Genomic DNA, 14,065 nt, shown 5'->3' on the forward strand with positions numbered 1-14,065 from the left:
ACATATACATATATACATATATACATACATATACATATATATACACATGCATATATATATCACATTTTCTTTAACCACTCACAGATTGATGGGCATTTGGACTGGTTCCACATTTTTGCAATTGCAAATTTTGCTACTATAAACATGCGTGTGCAACTATCTTTGTTGTATGATGACTTTTTTCTCTGGATAGATACCCAGTAGGGGGATTGCTGGATCAAACAGTATATCTACTTTTAGTAATTTAAGGACTCGCCACACTGCTTGCTGTAGTGGTTGTATTCATTTACATTCCAACCAACATTGTAAAAATGTTCCCTTTTCACCGCATCAATGCCAACATGTAATTTTTTAAAATTTTTTATTATAGCCATTTTTTGTATGAGTGAGGTGGCATCGCATAGTTGTTTTAATTTTCATTTTCCTGATAATTAGTGATGTTGAGCATTTTTCCACATGCTTGTTGGCCATTTGTATATCTTCTTTTGAGAACTGTCTATTCATATGCTTAGCCCACTTTTTGATGACTTTTTTTCTTGCTGATTTGTTTGAGTTTTCTGTAGACTCTGGATATTAGTACTTTGTCAGATATATAGATTGTGAAGATTTTTTCCAACTATGTAGGTTTTCTGTTAACTCTGCTAATTATTTCTTTTGCTGTGCAGAAACTTTTTAGCTTAATTAAGTCCCATCTATTTATATTTGTTCTTGTTGCATTTGTGTTTGGGTTCTTCGTCAGGGAGGCTTTGACTAAGCCAATGTCTAGGAGGGTTTTCCCAAGTTATCTTCTAGAATCTTTGGGATTTCAGGTCTTAGATTTAAGTTTTTGATCCATCTTGAGTTGATTTTTGTGTAAGGAGAGAGATGAGGAACTAATTTCATTCTTTTACATGTGGCTTGCCCATTATTTTAGCACCATTTTTCGAATAGGATGTCTTTTCCCCACTTTGTTTTGTCAAGGATCGATTGGCTGTATTTGGCTTTATTTCTAGGTTATCTATTCTGTTTCATTGGTCTATGTGCTTATTTTTATATCAGTATCATGCTGCTTTGGTGTCTATGGTCTTATAGTATAGTTTGAAATCAGATAACGTGATGCCTCCAGATTTGTTCTTTCTGCTTAGTCTTGCTTTGGATATGCAGGCTCTTTTTTGGTTCCATATGAATTTTAGGATTGTTTTTTCTAGTTCTGTGAAGATTGATGGTGGTATTTTGATAGAAATTGCATTGAATTTGTAGATTGCTTTTGGCAGTGTGGTCATTTTCACAATATTGGTTCTACCCATTCATGAGCATAGATGTGTTTCCATTTCTTTGGGTCATCTATGATTTATTTCAGCTGTGGTTTGTAGTTTTTCTTGTAGAGGTCTTTCATGTTCTTGGTGAGATATATTCCTCAGTATTTTATTCTTTTGCAGCTATTTTAAAGAGGTTGAGTTCTTGATTTGATTTTCAGCTTGGTTGCTATTGATGTATAGCAGAGCTACTGATTTGTGTATATTAATTGTGTATCCCAAAACTTTACTGAATCATTTACCAGTTCTAGAAGCTTTTTGGATGGGTCTTTAGGGTTTTCTAGGTATACAATAATATCGTCAGCAAATGGCGACAGTTTGGCTTCTTCTTTACCAATTTGGATGACTTTTATTTCTTTCTCTAGTCCTGTTGCTCTGGCAAGGATTTCCAGTACTATGTTTAATGTAAGTGGAAAAAGTGAGCAACCTTCTCTTGATCCAGTTCTCCAGGGGAATGCTTTCAGCTCTTCCCCATTCAGTAAAATGTTGGCTGCGGGCTTTGTTGCAGATGGCTTTTATTATCTTAAGTTATGTCCCTTCTATGAGAATTTTGCTGGGGGTTTTGATCAGAAAGTGATACTGGATTTTGCCAAATGCTTTTTCTGCATCTATTGATATGATCATGTAATTTTTATTTTTAATTATTTCTGTGATGTATCACATTCATTGACTTATGTTACACCATTCCTGCATCCCTGAGGTGAAACCCACTTGATCACGGTGGATTACCTTGTTGATATCCTATTGGGTTTGGTTCATTAGCTTTTTGTTGAAGATTGTTGCATCTATGTTTATTAGAGATATTGGTCTGTTGTTTTCTTTTTGTTATGCTCTTCCCTGGTTTTGGTATTAGGGTGATACTGGCCTCTTAGAATGATTTAGGGAGAACCCCCTCTTTCTATCTAGTGGAATAGTGTCAACAGGATTGGTACCAATTCTTCTTTGAATGGCTGATAGAATTCAGCTGTGAATCTGTCTGGTCCTGGACTTTTTTTGTTGTTGGTGATTTTTTCAACCTTGCTGCTTGTTTTTGGTCTGTTCAGAGATTCTATATACTCTTAGTTTAGTCTAGGAACATTGTATATTTCCAGGGATTTATCTATCTCCTCTACGTTTTCTAGTTTATGTGTGTAAAGATGTTCATAATAGCCCTGAATAATCTTTTGTATCTCTGTGATATGAGCTGTATTATTTCTCAGTTTGTTTCCAATTGAGTTTATTTGAATCTTCTCTATTCTTTTCTAGGTTAATATCACTAATCATCTATCACTTTTATTTATCTTTTCAAAGAACCAGCTTTTTGTTTCATTTATCTTTTGTATTTTTTGGGTTTTTTTTTTTTTTTTCAATTTTACTTAATTCTTTGTTATTTCTTTTCTTCTGCTGGGTTTAGGTTTGAATTGTTCCTGTTTCTCTAGTTTCATGAGGTGTGACCTTAGATTGTCTACTTTTGCTCTTTCAGACTTTGATGTAGGCATTTAATGCTATGAACTTTCCTCTTAGCACAGTTTTTGCTGCATCCCAGAGGTTTTGATAGGTCGTGTCACTATTATCATTCAATTCAAATAATTTTTTTGATTTCCATCTTCATTTCATTGTTGACCCAACAATCATTCAGGAGCAGGTTATGTAATTCCCACGCATTTGCATGGTTTTGAGGGTTCCTTCTGGAGTTGATTTCCAATTTATTCTGCTCTGATCTGAGAGTACTTGATATAATTTTGATTTTTCTTAAATTTAATAAGACTTCTTTTGCAGCCTATCATATGGTGTATCTTGGAGAATGTTTCATTGTTTCTTTGTTGACTTTCTCTCTTGTTGATATGTCTAGTGCTGTCAGAGGAATATTAAGTCACCCACTATTATTATGCTGTTGTCTATCTTATTTCTTAGGTCTAGTAGTAACAGTTTTATAAATTTGGGGTCTCCAGTGTTAGGTTCATATATATTTAGGATTGTGATATTTTCCTGTTGAACTAGTCCCTTTATTATTATATAATGTCCCCGTTTGTCTTATTTAACTGCCGTTGTTTTAAAGATTGTTTTGTCTGATATGAGAATAGCTACTCCTGCTCACTTTTAGTGTCCATTTGCATGGCATATCTTTTTCCATCCTTTTGCCTTAGGTTTATGTGAGTCCTTAGGTGTTAGGTAAGTCTCCTGAAGTCAGCAGAAACTTGGTTGGTGAATTCTTATCAATTTCTGCCATTCTTTATCTTTTAAGTGCAACATTTTGGCCATTTACCTTCAATGTCAATATTGAGATGTGAGGTACTATTCTATTCATCATGTCATTTGTTGCCTGAATACCTTGGCATTTTTTTTTTTCATTATGTTATTGTTATATAGGTCCTGTGAGATTTATCTTTTAAAGAGGTTCTATTTTGGTGTCTTTCAAGGTGTTTTTTTTTTGTTTTTTTGTTTTTTTCTTCTTCAAGATTTAGAGCTCGTTCTTGTACGCTGATTTGGTAACGGTGAATAGCATCTGTTTGTCTGGAAAAGACTGTATCTTTCCTTCATTTATGAGGCTTAATTTCTCTGGACACAAAAGTATTGACTGATAATTGCTTTGGGTAAGGAGGCTAAACATATTACCCTGGTACCTTGTATCTTGTAGAGTTTCTTTTGTGTCTCTTGTTGTTCCACATAAATTTTAAAATTGTTTTGTCCTATTTCTATGAATAATATCATTGGTATTTTGATAAAGATTTTATTGAATCTGTAGATTGTTTTGGGTAGTATGGACATTTAACAATATTGAGATTTCCAATTTCAACCCATGAACATGGAATATGTTCCTTTATTTTATTTTATTTTATTTTATTTATTTTTGAGACAGAGTCTCACGCTGTCACCCAGGCTGGAGTGCAGTGGCACAATCTCGGCTCACTGCAACCTCTGCCTCCCAGGTCCTAAGAGATTCTCCTGCCTCAGCCTTCGGAGTAGCTGAGATTACAGGTGTGTGCCACCATGCCCTACTAATTTGGTATTTTTAGTAGAGATGGTGTTTCACCATGTTGGCCAGGCTGGTCTCAAACTCCTGACTTCAGGTTATCCACCCACCTTGGCCTCCCAAAGTGCTGGGATTACAGGCGTGAACCACCTTTTGTTTTTTTTTTGTATCCACTTCAAATTATTTCATCAGTGTTTTATAGTTCTCAATGCACAGACAAATCACTTCTTTAGTTAAGTTAATTCATAGGTATTATTTTTTATTTATAGTTATTGTAAATGTGACAAATTTCTTGATTTCTTCTTTAGAATTTTGGCTGTTGGCATATAGAAATGCTACTGATTTTTGTATGTTGACTTTGCATCCTGAAACTTTACTGAATTTGTTGATCAGTTCCAATAGATTTTTTTTGGTTGAGTCTTCAGATTTTTCCAAATATAATATTGTATCATCTGCAAACAGAGATAATTTGATTTCTTCCTTTCCAATTTCGATTTTTTTTTTTTTACTTTTTAATAATTTTATTTTTTTCTAATTTTGTTACTTTAATTTCCCATAGCACCTCGGCGATGTTGAAAACAAATACAAGGCCGGGCGCAGTGGCTCAAGCCTGTAATCCCAGCACTTTGGGAGGCCGAGACGGGCGGATCACGAGGTCAGGAGTTCGAGACCATCCTGGCTAACAAGGTGAAACCCCGTCTCTACTAAAAAATACAAAAAACTAGCCGGGCGAGGTGGCGGGTGCCTGTAGTCCCGGCTACTCGGGAGGCTGAGGCAGGAGAATGGCGTAAAAACCCGGGAGGCAGAGCTTGCAGTGAGCTGAGATCCGGCCACTGCACTCCAGCCTGGGCGACACAGCGAGACTCCGTCTCAAAAAAAAAAAGAAAACAAATACAAATACAAGGATGTACTTATTTTAACATTTTATGCATAAGAATGTGTCACATGAATTTTGGGGGCGACAGTTTTGACAACAGGAACAAATCTAAGCAATTGACCAAATAGAAGCCAGATAACTGGCTCTGACCCCCACTCCCAACATTTAAGAGATGGCAAATGTCATCTAAATTAGGTTTAAAAAATCAAGTTGATATGGATATTTCAACAGTGTTCTGTGCTGCAAAACTGAAAATGAAACCATTTAATACACAGCCCATTAATATCTGAGTTACACTTTTAGGAACTGTCTACTCGAAGATTCATAAAAATTTGTCAGCTTTTAAAAATAAAGGGATGTTTTTTATTTGTCTTGTCTGATTTCTCTAGGTAGGACCGCCAGTAATATTTTCAATAACAGTGGTGAAAAGATGCATCTTTTTCATGTTTCATGTTTTTCACGTTTAGAGAAAAGACTTTCAGTTTTTCACTATTCAGTATAATACTAGCTGTGGATCTGTTATATACGGATTTTATTATGTTGAGGTATATTCCTCCTATACCAGCTTTTACAGGTTTTTATGATGAAGGGATGTACACATTTATTGAATGCTTTCTCACCATCAATTGAAAAATTGCAGTTTTTGTCCTTTATTCTGTTCATATGATATATCACATTGATTTGTGAACATCCTTTCATACCTGAAATGAATCTCACCTGGTCATGATGAATGATCTTTATGCATTGTTGAATTAGGTTGCTAATATTTTGTTAAGGATTTTCACTTCATTGTAGGCCTGTAGTTTTCTCTTTATGATGCACCTTTGTTTTGTTATCAGGGTAATACTGGCCTCATATATTGAGTTTGAAAATATTGCTTTTGATTCTATTGTTTGGAATTGTTCGAGTTGGATTGATATTAATTCTTCTTTAAATGTTTGGTAAAATCAATAGTAAAGCCTTCAGGTCCTGGGCTTTTCTTTATGGTTGACATTTTATTATGGCTTTGATCTTGCTTTGGATTTTTAAATGTTTTAATCTTGGTAGGTTGTATGTGTCTAAAAATTTATTTCCATTCTTCTAGGTTTTCAAATTTATTGGCATAGAGTTTATTATAGAGGCCTTTAATGATCCTTTGAATTTCTGCAGTATCAGTTGTAATGTCACCTTTTTCATCTCTGATTTTATTAGAGTCTCTCTTTGTTTCTTAGTCTGGCTAAAGGTTTGTCAATTTTCTTTATATTTTCAAAAACTAATTTTTTTGTTTCATTGATTATTTGTATTGTTTTCTTCATTTCAACTTCATTTATCCTCTGATGTTTATTATTTCTTTTCTTCTACTAATTTTGTATTTGCTTTGTTCTTGCTTTTCTAGTTTTTTAAGAGGCATCACTAGGTTGCTCATTTTGAAGTTTTCTTCTGTTATGATGTAAGCATCTATAGCTACAAACTTCCCTCTTACTATTCTTTTTGCTGTATTCCATAGGTTTTTGCCTGTTATGTTTCCATTATCATTGGTCAAAAAATTTTTCAAATTGCTTTTTAATCTGTTCATTAACCTAGTGGTCATTTAGGAGGATATTGTTAATTTTCAGATGTTTGTATAGTTTCCAAACTTCCTCTTGTAATTGATTTCTAATGTTATTCTATTGTGGTCAGAGAAGATGCTTGATGTTATTTCAATTTTTTGAATATGTTAAAACTTGTTTTATGACCTAACATATGATCTATTGTTACGAATAATCCATGTCCTGAGGAGAAAAATCTATATTCTGTAACTGTTGAATGAAATGTTCTGTAAATATCTACTAGGACCATTGGGTCTATAGTGTAGACTAAGTTCAAAGGTTATTGATTTTCTGTCTGGACGATCTGTCCAACACTAAAAGTTGAATGTTGAAGTCTCCAGATATGATTTTATCAGAGACTAAATCTCTCTTTAGCTCTAATATTATTTGCTTTATATATTTGGGTTCTCCAGTGTTGAGCGCATATATATTTACAATTGTTGTATCCTCTCACTGGATTGATTATTTTATCATTCTATAGTGACCTTCTTATAGTTTTGGTCTTGAAATCTTTTTTGTCTCTTCTAAGTACAGACACTCCTGCTATTTTTGGTTTCCTTCCCTTTGTTTTCCATCTAGGTATGTCATTCTAGGTAAAGTGTGTTTCTTGTAGGGAACAGGTTATTAGATTTATTTTTTCTTTATCCATCAGTCACTGTATGTTTTTGTTTGGAGACTTTAGTCCATTTACATTCAATGTTATTAATAATGAATAAAGACTTACACCTGTCGTTTCGTTATTTGTTTTCTGGTTGTTTTGAGGAATCGTTCTCCTAATTTCCTTCTTTCTTTCTTCCCTTTCTCTGTGATTTCCTCTACTGGTATCTTTCAATTTTGTGCTTTTTATTTTTTATGTATCCATTGTATTTTTATAAATCTTATAACTGATTGTTTTACACTGGTGAAAACACTGATTGCAAACTAACAACAAAAACTTTACGCTTTATCCTCCCGCTTTTTAACTTTTTGTTGTTTCTATTTATATCTTATATCTATTTATATCTTTTACACCTTCTATTTATATCTTTTTTATTTATGTCTTATATTCTTTTGTTTCTATTGTCTGTATGTTGAAAAGTTATATAGTCACTTTTTATCAGTTCATCTTTATGTTTTTCTACTTAAGATATGAGTTTACACACCAAAATTACATTGCTATAACATGCTGTCTTTTTCTGTGTACTTACTGTGAGTTTTGTTCCTTCAGATGATTTCTTACAGCTCACTAATGTCCATGTCTTTCAGATTGAAGTATTCCCTCCCACATTTTTTGTAGTACAGGTCTGATATTAATGGATTCTCTCAGTTTTTTTTTTTTTTTTTGGTCTGGGAAACTCTTTATTTCTCCTTCATGCTTGAAAGATAGTTTCGCTAGATTTACTATTCTAGGGTAAAAGTTTGTTTTTGTGTTTGCTTGTTTCTTCAGAACCTTAAATATGTCATACCACTTTCTCCTGACCTACAATGTTTCCACTGAGAAGTCTACTACCAGACATGTTGAAATTTCTGTATTTTTTTTCTTGCTGCTTTGTTTTTTGTTTTTTGTTTTGAGACGGAGTCTCACTCAGTCGCCCAGAATGGAGTGCAGTGGAGCAATCTCGGCTCACTGCAAACTCCGCCTCCCGGGTTCACGCCATTCTCCTGCTTCAGCCTCTGGAGTAGCTGGGACTATAGGTGCCTGCCACTACCCCCGGCTAACTTTTTTGTATTTTTAGTAGAGACAAAGTTTCACCATGTTAGCCAGGATGGTCTCGATCTTCTGACCTCTTGATCCGCCCATCTCGGCTTCCCAAAGTGCTGGGATTACAGGCATGAGCCACTGCACCTCGCCCTCTTGCTGCTTTTAAGATCCTTTCTTTATCCTTGACCTTTGAGAGTTTAGTTATTAAAAACCTTGAAGTACCCCTGTGACCAGCCCTACTGGTGCTGTTCTGGTATTCAGCATATCACTGGTCTCACCCAAGGCCAACTGTAATCACTACCTTGCTACTGCTAATGTAAACTCAAGGCCCTATGTCTCTAAAATCAGCAGATAGTAGAGCCAGTTAGTCTGTGTCCTTCCCTTCGGGATGGTGAGTTCCCCCAGGACCTGGGCATACCCAGAGATGGTGTCCAGGAGCCATGGCCTAGAGTCAGAAACCTTAGAAATCTACCTGGTACTCTATTCTACTGTGGCTGGGCTGCCACTGAAACCAAAAGATGATGTTCCTTCCTCTCTTCCCTCCCCTTTCCTCTCTTCCCTCCCCTTTCCTCTCTTCCCTCCCCTTTCCTCTCTTCCCTCCCCTTTCCTCTCTTCCCTCCCCTTTCCTCTCTTCCCTCCCCTTTCCACAAGCAGAAGTGTCTCTCTCTATGTCTATCACCACTAGAGGTCCACAGTCAGCACTGCCAGGATACTGCTGATGTTTACTTATGGCTCACGTGCTCTTCGGTCAGTATGTGGTGAATGCTGTCTGGCTTGGGACTGACCCTCAGGGCAATGGGCTCACCTCTGGACCAGGGTAGTCCCAGAAATGCCATCTAAGATCCACGGCCTGGAATTGGGGATCCCAAGAGCTCTTCCCCTCCATGACTGAGCTGGCATCTAAACTGTAAGAAAAAGTCCTCTTTAATCTTCCTTCTGCTTTTCTCAAGCAGGACTCTCTCCTCATGGCCACCACTGCTTGGAATGTCGGGGTCACACCTAAGACCAGCATATCTCAGAGTCTCACCCAAGGCTCATGGTATTTACTACCTGGTTTCTGGGCCCAAGGGCTCTTTAGTCAGTTGATGATGATTCCTGCCAGGACTGAATCCTTCCCTTTCCTTTTCTGGATGAGGGTATGTCTAGAAAGTTCATCCAGGAACTAGGGCCTGAAATGTGGACATCATTACTCTGCCCAGTGCCCTATCCTGGTGTGACTGAGCTGCTATCCAAATTACAAGATAAAGTCCTCTTTATTTTTTCCTCTCTTCTCACTTGATGTTTTTGTTTTTATGCAGGTGCTTTTTGGGTAAACAGTTGTTAACTTGCTCTTTCTGTGAGGAGGATGATCAGTGGAAGCTTCTATTCATCCTGCTCCACCTCCAACTTTCTAATTATTCATTCTGTATTAATCTTTTAGAATTATCTCAAGGACTACCATATGCTTCTTTGACATACTAGAATCTGATTAGTACTTTTATTACTCCCTAGACAAAGAAAAAGCTAAAATTATTTTGATTCTAGTACCCCCTTCATCTTTTCTACTATCATTTTCAGATATTTTAATTCTATATAAATTTAAAACCACACATCAAGTTCTTATTGTTTTAAACAATATAAATTTGGATTTTCACACATTTCCCAATGATTCACATGTTTCTTGCATTTTATTACTTGCACATGGGTTAATTTCCTATTGTGTCTGGAGAATATCCATTTATGTTCCCTTTAATGAAGTTCTCCTGGTGATAATTTGCATTCTTCCAGTTCTGTTTGGTTGAAAATGCCATTATTTCATGCTTATCTATACTAATTTTCATGGAGTATATAATTCCAAGTAAGCAGTTATTTTATGTTAGGGTTACTTTTCTATATATTTTACAGTTTCCATTGAAAAGTCTGCTATCAGTCTTACAGTTGCTCCATAAGCATAATGTGTGTGTGTGTGTGTGTGTGTGTGTACTTATGGCTGCTTTTAAGAATTTTGGTGTTCAATTTTAAGCACTTTTACTATAGCATACCTATTTGCAGTTTTCTTTGTGTTCATACTGCTTGGAGTTCATAAAACTTAAATCTAGGGTCAGATGTCTCATCAGATTAAGAGATCTAAGCTAATATTTCTTCAAATATTGCTTCTATGCTTTTCCTTTTCATGTTTTTCTCCTGATATCATAATATGTCAATATTTTTACCCTGTACAATATTTCACTTTCGCTTTTTTCTTATTCCTCTTTATTTCTGTGTGTAATTCAATTATTTTAACACTGATGGATATTCCAATTCTCCAGCATTTTCTTGTTTGTAATTTGCTATATACCCTTCTATTGAATATGTAATTTTTAATTTTAAATTGATCTAGTTTTAGAATTTACACTCAATTACCATTTTCTCCCCTAAAAAGATTTGAGTAAGCTTTTTCCTTATAGACTAAATAATATTTTTAATTTTCCATTTCATAATCTGTGATTTATTAAAATTATTAGTTATAATTTTTAAAAATCTCTTCTGATATCTCAAATTTCTGGAGAGAGAGAGAGAGTGTGTGTGTGTGTGTGTCAGTTTTGTCTTTTGATCTCTCTCCGGTTTTAAGTCATGGAATCCCAATTGTTGGCATGCTTGCTGACTTTTTTTAAATTGAATTTTAGACATTGCATAGGAAAAGAATATAGGGTGTCTAGATGACATTTTCCTTCAGTGAGAATTCATTTTCCTTTTGTCAAAAATACATATCTAAAAGCATATTATCTTGATGCAGTTGAGGCTGTGTTACATAGTTTATTAAGGCTGATATATTTCTGGTTTGTCTTTATGCTTAAAGTGTAGTTTTCTTGCTCTATGAATTGCTCTTATGTGATCTTGTCACAGGATTGTTGGCATGTTGCTTCACCAGCTGGAAACCTCTGTGGTCAGTACCACCTTTTGCCTGGGTATTGCTCACACCCACTTGGCTTGTTTCATCCACTCAGCCTGGCAGGCTGCACTAAGCTTGTGATGCCAGCCCAGATCTCTCACCTGCCAAGGGCGAGCCAGGCGCTGGGTAGTGAGGGCCACTGTGCACAGCCAGGCATGTCAGCTGCTGCAGCAGAGCAGGCATCTGCATCTGGATGAGGGGAATGCAGTGGCACCTGGAAGCAGAGCCCCAAAGACAGTGTCATAGCCCAAGCTCAGGGAATCCCTAGATCTGGGCTCCCCGAAGGGCCACAGCTCTTCTCTCCTTCTCACCACCTTCAATGTGGTGAATGTGGGGGTGTTTCAGCCCTGTTGGAGTTACCACTCTTTCAGTGCTGTCATTCAGCAGGTCCTGAGTTCTTGTCCTGCATTCAGAAAGAATGAGGTAGGTGGACAACTAGAGGGTGAGCAAGGTGGAGAGGAGCTTCATTAAGTGACAGAACAGATCTCAGAAGACATGAAATGGGTAGCTCCTTTCCACAGTCAGGTCATCCCAATGAGTCAAGGAGACCCAAAGTGGGTAGCTCCTTCCCAAAGCTGGTAGTCTTGATGTCTGTCCAAGTCTGGCTGAGTCCAAAGTTTTTTTGGGCTCAAAAGTCAGGAAGTGCATGCTAATTCATCCATGGGGGGCCATGGGCAGGCCTGGAAAAAGCACCAAAAGTTCTCACTCTGGGACCTAGACTCCACCCAGAAGTGTCAGCCAAGCTTCAGGCCAGCCATGGCTTGAAGGTAGGGTTTCATCAGGGTCCTGCTCCTTTGTGCCTAGGAGCCTGTCTGTCTCCTGCCATCATCAACATGCCATCCACAGCACCTGGGCCGTTCATGCTGAGGAGCCCCTGCAGGTTCGTGCTGAGCTGCCCTCAGTGCCCCCAGCCTCCCTCACTGAGTTCATCAGTGCTTAAAGTTTTTGAGGAGACTGAGGCATTGGGAGGGCTGGTGTGTAAGCACTGTCCTGAGCACATGAACACCTGGCGGGGTCCTGACGGTTTCTGGGCTTAGCTTCAACTTTGCTACAACATCAGAGCAGGCACAGGGAGAGGGAACAGATATGTTCAAGCCTTTAGGGGCAGGGAGACTTCCTGGGCCCCTGAGAGCACAGGGATGCCTGGATCCAGAGCTGTGGCTGCATGGCTGCAGCTGTGCCTAGGAGTGCGGGACACCCACTCTGCCAACTCAGTAGGGGATGAGGCTTTCTCCTGTTCCTGGCCCCCTCCAGCTCCACAGAGTATGTAGCCCCAATCATGCTGCAGCTGGCATCCCCACAGCAGCAAATCCAGATGAGCCACTGCTGCCCTCAGTCTCAGTTAAAGGACTGGGATATTTATACAGTCTTCTCCAACTTAAGACTTCAAGTAACATAAGACTACTGTAATTTTTGCTCCATTTATTAATTTTCTGCATGGATTCTTAGTCTCTCCAACAGTGTTCAGAAGTCTAAAGAACTAACAAACTATTGGGAGGGAATTGTACACAGAAATTTTGACTCACTTTTCTGTCATTTCTTCTAAATGGCTGTTTTGAATTCCAGCCTGCTTCAGTAACTCCAAAATCCAACTCTGTCTCCTTTGCCCAATGATCAATTCACATGCACACAACATGCTATTTTAAACTTTATTTGGTTTCTACCAGTGCAGATGGATATTGGTGAATGTCTTGAAATTGCCCTGTTCTGAAATTGCCACTTTGACTAAACAAGACAATTAAACTCAACTGTAGGTCATCCCTGGTACCAAGTTTACTTACTCTACAGGGCAGGAAACCCAGAATTCCGGTTGAGTTGCATCAGTAGTGTCTTTTATGTTGGACTCCCAATGAAAGCTTAATGTGAGTGAATGAGACCTCAGGGACTGGTACATGAGATACCCATAGGGGAATTATTCTGTCTTATAATATTTCTATACGCATAGCTTTATGGACTTAGGAAGATTAACTCTTAGTTACGAGTTACATTGCATTTAGGAATGCCCAAAGCTATGAATCCCCAATAGTAATGTGTAATTGGTTCAATGCATTCCAAATTACAATGCAGGTTATCAACTGGAACTCATTTTTATCATCATCAGTTTTGTCTAGTATCATAGTTGACGTTTATTAAGTTTACAGCAAAACAGATATGAACGATTAACCCAAACTCAGTTTTCCAAAGAAAAGGAGATATTTGAAATCTTTATTCCCATAAGCTGATGAAAAATTAGAAGCTTATTCGGTCTCAGTGTGCTACCATTTTCTCTTTTGTATCCCACGGGTCTTGGTGTCATGGTTGTACTCAGTATCTTCAGTTTATATATTTTAGCCAGTTATTGATGTACTTATTTGGAGTGATAGTGTGTTAGAAATTATTCTATCACTGTGAGATGTGAAAGTATGTCAAAAAAATTAAAGTCGTATATAGTTTTTTAAAACACTTTTTTTTTTCTTGGCTTAAGGGGCTTTCTAGAAGTAATTGATCATGGCAGAGTGGCTATTAACTATGTACATTTGAGTGAATTTTTAAAACATGTTGTAAATTGTAAAATAGGTTGTCTGTATGCATCTGAGGATATTTTACTGTGAGTCATAAAGAGTCTGGTGTGTTCAGCTTTCTAAAAAGATAGAAAATTATTAGTGTTCCTGACTTGTCTTTAAAGGCAACTTAACACATACAGAAATGTGTCAGCACTCATGTTTATAGTCTACTGAAACCAAGTTATTTGTGTGCTGTCTATATCTGCAAAAAGATCACACAAATAATTTAGAAAAGCA

Source organism: Macaca thibetana, chromosome 4, assembly GCF_024542745.1.
Source record: "Macaca thibetana thibetana isolate TM-01 chromosome 4, ASM2454274v1, whole genome shotgun sequence".
NCBI lineage: Eukaryota > Metazoa > Chordata > Mammalia > Primates > Cercopithecidae > Macaca > Macaca thibetana.